Genomic DNA, 8,432 nt, shown 5'->3' with positions numbered 1-8,432 from the left:
GCATATTTTCTACCCCAACATTATATCGAAATAGAATCCCAACAATTCTCTGCTTATGTCTTTTTATTATTCTTAATTCTTTTTTTATTCCTAATTTTTTTATCATTCTTATTCTTAATTTTAATGTCTCTTCAAACCATCACCTCTAATTGGCCTTCAAATTTGTAGAATCGACGTTGCAGAGCCGCAGAGGTATGCAGCCACTGTATTAAACGTCAAAATTAAAGGATTGTGCATATGTTTAGGTGCATTTTGAAATAGTCTTCATCTACAGTTATAGCAATCATCTTCGAACTGCAGCAACTGTTCGAGCTACAGTGCCCTGAAGCAATACGTGTATTTTCAAGAGTGAACAATCAAGTGATTCAGCAAAACTTTTCCTAAATATCCGTAGAAGTTCACTTCAAACAACGCCGATGGTATCATTTAGTTCGAGTAGCTCGAGGGTGGTTCCTAAAGTCACGACAGAAAGCCATCCATCTCCCGCCAAACTCTGCAACAGGCAGTTAATAACTTCCTAGCTGCAGCCTTGGCATATTAGGCTTTGAGGTAAACCGCTCGTAGGCAAGAAGGCTCCATTTTACATATATGCTTAGTGTACAAACGCGTGTGCAACATCTACGGCGCCGGTAATCGATCGATATGGTAGAAAATATCGGTTTCCATTAGTGGAGTAATTGAATGCGAAGAATTCCAAGATGAAAATCGAAATGAAAATGTGACTATCTTTGAATTATTTGAAGCTTAATCATGATATCGCGTTCCAATCAAGGATTCCCTCTCTTAAAATACGTACCTAGATAGATGCTACGTACGATTCGCGTTGAGAAAAAGTTGGGATATCATTTTCCAAGAATTTCACGTGAAATATTATAAGAGTCAATAAACTTATCTTTTTTATCGCATTTTCAAAAATCAAGGTTATTGATCAACGTAGAGATAAATATTAGGAATTTAATCGTTTATAAAACCTTACACTTTGTGATGTTCCATTTTTCATGAATATGGATGTATGTATAATGTATCACTGTAAGTATGAAGGTATTGAGTTTTTAGTAAATGACAATTGTTCTGAAATGATTCTCAAAACGTGCAAAAATTTAGTCGATTTTCATTCCTATTAAATTTCCCACGAATAATTTCAAAAATATGTCCTGAATTTTATAATCTCTATTACGTTTGCCCTTCCACTAAATTATTTCTGAAAAATGTAGCCAGCGTTTAAGCATGAAATGCAGACAGTGTGATTGGAAGCGCTGTTCTCTCGCTGCATACCGCTGGTTGCCAAAGCAGTTCTTACAATTTACATTTCCCCTTTAAAAAGAACTCTTTTTGAGCCGGGACTTAATTTCTAGCCGCTTACACCCCCACTGAGTCCGCATAAAATTATACTTCCTCTCTCTTAATTTCAGGCCTAAATGAAAGCCAGCGTCCATTTTGCGTAGGAACGGAACTTCGCAAAAGCCCTTATTCAGCACTATTCGCTTAGAGTTTCTTTAATATCTTACTTATTTAATTACGACAGCATTCCGCTGCTAAACGCCATAATTTGAGCTTAAGAATTCCCTGTAGATTAAGCATTGGATTCTATTAAAACCTTTAATTGATGAAACTGCAATAGGTTCATCAAATAAAATAAATACCGTCGGCGTGTTTGTTGGTGACGCTACGAAAAATTATTGCATTTTTATCGTGTCGGGGATTAGCAGAACCTGGATTCTTGTCGAGGGATTACCAGAACCTGGATGTAGGTAAGGTTTGAACCAAACCTTTACATTTTATTTGTCATTTGGTGAATATAAATTAGGAATTTATGAAATCTTTTCCATATTTTAAAGGAGAGTAGAATGGGACATCTATCTTCTACATAAAATCCGGATTAGAAAGGTCTTCAACTAATTAGAAGACAGAATCTCTATTATTATTCACAGGTATAGATATTTATGAAATTACAAGGTTTGGATTTCAAAATTGCAGGAATAGTCGCGCATAGGAAATGTCGTGCTTTAATTTAAATTACATTTTAAATAAGCTAAACTAAACTAAACTACATTTTTAAACTAAAAATCAAAATCAAGTTATTCTGTCCGGTCTGAACCCTAGATTTATATAATGCTCTCGGTTCCTTGCCGGAATAAATAACGGTCCAACTTTTAACCATTAAACTCCCTTGATTGAGGTTTAAAAAAGCTCCCCTTTCTTACCGGTTATGGTTGTATGGAACATTTCTTAAGACCCCTTTGCAATGCGAAGAACTCTCCTCGTCGCACCCGAGAAGCGTTAACTTGCTTTGACAGCTGAAGCCTGCCACTGAGACGCTCTCAGTAATAATGTGTTGGCTTTGCGCGTCTTCGTATAATCGCATTGTCAGAAAATGAAAAGCGTGCGTAAAGGGCACCCCACAAAGTTTTGAGATGACGAGCGCTTTTCTGAGCGTCGCTGCCTGGAATGATGATGGCACAAGCACCGCTTCTTGATATGCTGGAGACTAGCCTGCACGGCTGGCTTCCACGCTATTTCCTTATGAAATTACAGGACATTTTTATTGCTGTGCCTGCATGACTTGACTCAGTTGTTCTTCTCTTGTTAACTTGCAGTTATTTTCCAGAACTTCCTTCAGTCTGTATGTACTACTTGTTTTGTTATAACCTAGGAACAATAAAAATTATCTCATAAAGACGAACAGAATGCCAAAAAATATACAAAATTACCATTTCTTCATGGTAACGATGCAACACTAAAATCTCCTTCAGTAGATCTTTTAGAAATATATATAAGTAATTTCAGTCCTATGTTACACATTTTGAAAGTAAATTGCAGAAAAACAAATTCGGAGGGTTTTTAATTATTTGCAAGTGTTCGTTTCATATGCGGTAAACAGCTTGCTAATATATTTTTTCCAGCTTGATAATATTAATTAATTTTTTGTGCTTGGAGCGATTTTTCTGGTATTCACTTATTTTAACAATTTTTTTGGAGGGCCAGTACAAGGTTTTAATCCTGACGAGTTGCTGAGATCATCAATCTTCTCCTCGGATCAGGCCTTTAGATACGCCAGCGCCTGAAAGTAATTTCCCTGCCAAGCTTTTGCCAAAAATCCTCCGCATGATGTCCGAACCTGACTCGTGGTATCGAGGCTCCACTCATATTGAGAACATTTTATTTTGAGTTTACTGCATGGAGGTGAGATATTTCTTTGAGAGAAGCATATTAAAGGCATTTTCTTTTGAGTTTACCATTAGTATACAACATATTTCTTCCATGACGTTCAATTTCCTTAACTGCTGATGTTTTCTAGTTTAACTTGTGGATGTGAATATTATATAAAGGCTTTAATGTAATGTTTCAATGGTTGACTGGCATTGATGGAAGATTTTATTAGCGTCTTGCAGTTCACTCGGGATTTCATGTTTCTGAATTGTAATTATATTCAATGGAGATTATTATTGAAAATTATCTAAGCGATCACCCAATAAAAATTTCGTCGACAATATTTTCACAAAAAATATTTCAAATAAAAATTCAGGTAGTGAATAAATTAAGATGTTCTGAAATTTTTGAAAAACTGTTTGGAACTTCGGCATCAGATTGATATTTCGTTTTATATACCTTTACTTGCTCGTTGCTAGAAAACATATTTTCTCTCGAACGTGCCTGAATAAAATATTTATCCAGCTTTCAGAAATTGCTACATGGTTTACTGAACCCAAACAAAATTGGCTACTCTTTAGCTTGTTATGCCAGCGATTCAATGACATGGCTTGTGCGCAGCTGAAATTTACAAACGCTTTTTCGTACCACAGCTTGGTACGAATTCAAAATATTTATGAAAGAGGGAAGCCGATGTCATATTTCACATTCTGTGACAGTGAGCTAATTTGATTTCATGAGTTACAAATTTAAATCATATTCACTCACATCCAATTTTTATTTTTTATACAAAAATCTGCTATTAGTTTTGCTTTCATTTCTTCTTTGATGAGAGCTTCTGGATTAGTTTTATGAAAATATCAGTTGAGATGACTTATTTGGATAAATAATTTAAAATTTGGACATGAAAATACTTTAATCTTCTAAACTGAATGTGGGAAATTAATTATCAGGAGGGATTTGTTTGACCTTTAGGTGTCATTTTATTTCAGTGCAGTAATTATGCTCAACAAGTAATGCGCTCGCCACAGCTTCCGCTGAGACATTAATGTTCCATTAATTAATTTCATTCGCTAAAATATTCGTGCTGCTTCAATTATCAGAATTAACGTCTAGAGAGTGCACGTTGCCGACATCTTTTGTCAGACTTCAATGACAGCAGCTAACAAAAAAACGTATTTTATCTTCAACTTGGAATTCTAATTCCGACATTTCAAGAACCTTCCAAAAAGAGACGAAGAACTGGGACCGCCGGAAAAGTTGGACATAAAATTTTGAAATTCAAGGAAATAATGCAGAGATAAATACTCCATCGATCAAGTCAGAAACAAGAAGCCTTCATTTAAAATGACCAAACATTTTTATTATTTCCTGCTGTCTGCATTAAATTGAACTAACCTCAATTAACTTTTTGAGTTGAAAATGGCAAAAGAAAATATTTATTATGGTTATCCTTCGTTTGAACTAATTTATTTAAATATTCCTCTTGAACCTGAGTGATTACAGCGAACAAAACTCGCTCGCCTTTCATCGTGATGTGATGAAGATGAATTGATTGGTGAAGATGATTAATAGATTCATAGAAGCGCGAAAGGCGAAACATGATTAATTTGTGGAATTTAAAATGTTTTTAATGAAGCTTCTTATGTCAATGTCATTCACGAGTTCATTTTCACTGATAAAGTTGAAGAAAAAAATAATTTTTCCTTCGTGTGCAGATTGTTACTTTTTTCGGTCCTCTTAACACCGAAAGCATTTTCATTTTATAATTCGTCGTTATGACGTAATCGAATCTACAGTAATTGTTCTGCGTAACGTATCAAATTAAATTGAAGCGAAATTTAATGACGTAAATTTTTTTTGATTGTCAAGCCAGAATCAGCCTTGTGTCACACAGGCCATTTACCGAGTCTGTATTTAATGAATAATTGATTATTCGTATGAAATATTATGTTCGTGAGTGAAGGGTGACTTGAGTAACATTGCATAGTTTATTCAATAATTGAAATAGCTAAGTTAATCTTCGTTAAACTTCTACTATGGTTCATCTTCGAAAGTCGGACACAAATTCCGTTCCTAGAACATGAAATTTAAAGAAATTTCATACATTCTTCATCATCTTCGTTTCTTAGAGCCACATCATTTTGTTTCTGCTAAGAAGCAGAAAATTTATGAGAAATGAATTCTCAGTTTTAGACTTCCGACTTGGAGCGCTTAGCAGGAATTCACCTTCTACATTGCAGTTTAAAACAGTGCGCATTATTTTCATGCAATATGCATCATCAGGTCTTCACTTTAAGATTCAGGAGGACAATATGTTCTAAGTTAATACAGGTAGCTCAAATAAGCAACTAAAGAGAATCAATAATTATTACCAGCTGAAATACCAGCGAGGATTCTAGTGTGATGTCTTGGTTTGTCACATCGCGATAAACCCTTATAGCAGATGCTTTGAAGTGTGTATATCAATATTATAAGACATAATTCGAAGTTTCATTAAAGCTATATGGGGTATTCATGTCGAATGTTGTTAAGTCTTTGCAACATAGGACTTTGGTTCAAACAGGTTTTGCTGCGATTAATGTTAAAGTTAACGCGTGAACTCGCGAATGAAATCACCCTAGCTAAACCTGAGCATTGAAGGAGACAAATTGGTTCATTTCATAATATTTTCATTCGCTGTGAAAAATTTGAGAATTTTTGTGCCTTATGTGGCGCTGGCATTCATATGTAAAACTGATAACGACGACCAAATTTTGAAATTGTTTGATTCTGGTAATAAAATTTTTTGTGCTGTAAATTATTTCGATACATCATTTGTAACATTTTGAAAGTATATCATCTTGCACACATTAACCAATTTTCCACTCTAATGCAGGCTGAAACTTATATTCTTTGTTCATCTATTATCGAAGCACACAGTAAAACTTCCTTTAAATATTCAGAGTCGTTCTCTCATGACCGCTGGACTCGTTTACTCAGAGATGATGGATCATAATTTTGTCTTGATGAATGTGATACTTGTGACCCCACTCGAGTCCAAACCTTGAGTGATAGCGGTCAGTTGGACCACACGCGATAAAATGCATGGCAGTCTATTTAAACCGGACGGCTTCTATCGGCCATACCAAATTTTTTTTTATTTCAAAGGTGCGGTGTATTTAAACCAGACGGCTTCCATCAACCATACCAAAATAATTTTTTTTATTTCAAAGTCATGAAATATTTTCCCAAATACAGTCCTTGCAACAACGGTTTGTGAACTACACGATTTTTTGCTTTATTGATGAATATTGCAGGCATTTTTACAATCATTGCATTGCTTGAATGTATTTATTTCTCTTGAATAGTTCAATGTTTTATCTCATGGTAGCAGATATTTTTCACATTAGTTTATTCGTTGAATATGTAACGGTAGTATTTCCATGCTAACGAATAGTTCTGTATTTTCTTTTGGCAAGATATCTGCGTCAGCGAAGCATCCGTGTTGGCGAGTCATCGTTTGCCGGGTATCAATTATGCAAGTAATTCAATATCGCCGATGTTATAGTACATAAATAAATATCAAATATTTATCATTATTTATTAATTCGTATTTTTGCACACGGCATGCTGTTGAGGGTCTGTATGAGCTTAAATTTAATCTGTGTGCACGATAGCCATATCATTGTAGTATATACTGTGTACAGCCTATATTTATGACATAACAACAGCATGCGCACATGTGCAGAACGTACAGCACGTGTTCGTGTGCAGAACACACAGCACGCGCACATGTGCAGAACGTACAGCACGTGTTCGTGTGCAGAACACACAGCACGTGTTCGTGTGCAGAACACACAGCACGTTTTCGTGTACAGAACGTACAGCATGGTTCGTGTGCAGAACACACAGCACGTGTTCGTGTGCAGAACGTACAGCACGTGTTCGTGTGCAGAACACAATGCACGTGTTCGTGTGCAGAACGTACAGCATGGTTCGTGTTGTAGCTGCGCTATTTGTCCGTCATTTGTTTACCAGGTTCACGCTGGCAATGTGTGGAGTCGGCTGCGTTAACTCCAGGTTATTTCATTCGATCAGCGGTTGCGGTTGTAGTGGCCAAGACTCCGAAACGTGTATTCAGTTGAATGTCGATAATTTTTTAGCCTCAACTACCTGTTTTGTCTATTCATTTGTTGCAACCATTGTACCTCTCACGATTTCTTTTTGAGTGGCGGGTGGAAGTGGGCTCTGTATTTTAAGTCAACCTGCGTACCTAGTCCTCGTCTGAATACGAAGGAAAAGTGCCTAGTTTTCCCCACTGGTGAATGCAACAGTAACTGACGCTGAAAGTCTTAATTAGACGGCCTAAACTTCAAGCCTTGACTGTGATAACAAGCGGATGCGCTTGGGTTTACTACGTCAGTGTGACACACTAGTCTCGTTGGGCATGTTGCAAACCTTCATAGATTGGAAGAAGATACGCCAGAGATACCAGAGCGGCCAAAAGTGACCATTGTATTTGTTTAACATTAGGTTATATGCGTTGCTTGGCTTGTGACTGTACAGGTAGTGAGATTACTTTTTTGTGAGTGAGCCACCTAATGGACTTAGTTTTAGCTTCGCAATAAAATCTTGCAAGTCTCAGCTCTGATCAAATCTGGTTTTAATTCATTTTCACTATCACGGACCTAATGGACGTGATAGCCTATATATGTTGATAGCTCTCCCGCCACAGTGTGCAGAACACACAGCACGTGTTCGTGTGCAGAACGCACAGCACGTGTTAGTGTGAAGAACGTACAGCACGTTTTCGCGTACAGAACGTACGTACAGTACGTTTTCATGTGCAGAGCGTACAGCACGTGATCGTATGCAGATCACAAAGCACGCGTTCGTGTGCAGAACACAAAGCACGTGTTCGTGTGCAGAACGCACATCACGTGTTCGTGTGCAGAACACACAGCACGTGTTCGTGTGCAGAACACACAGCACGTGTTCGTGTGCAGAACACACAGCACGCGCACATGTGCAGAACGTACAGCACGTGTTCGTGTGCAGAACACACAGCACGTGTTCGTGTGCAGAACACACAGCACGTGTTCGTGTGCAGAACACACAGCACGTGTTCGTGTGCAGAACACACAGCACGTGTTTGTGTGCAGAACATACAGAATGTGTTCGTGTTTTGTGTCGCAGGTTCGAGCATTAAAGCGACCATGACGAGGCTCTCAAGCTCCACGCCCACGACGAACTCGGCTGTATTTTTAAACGGAATTTCCAGGGCAGGCCGAGCGTGTCAC

This window comes from Hyalella azteca, unplaced genomic scaffold, assembly GCF_000764305.2.
Source record: "Hyalella azteca isolate HAZT.00-mixed unplaced genomic scaffold, Hazt_2.0.2 contig13219, whole genome shotgun sequence".
Taxonomy (NCBI): Eukaryota; Metazoa; Arthropoda; class Malacostraca; order Amphipoda; family Hyalellidae; genus Hyalella; species Hyalella azteca.
This window is presented reverse-complemented; position numbering follows the sequence as displayed.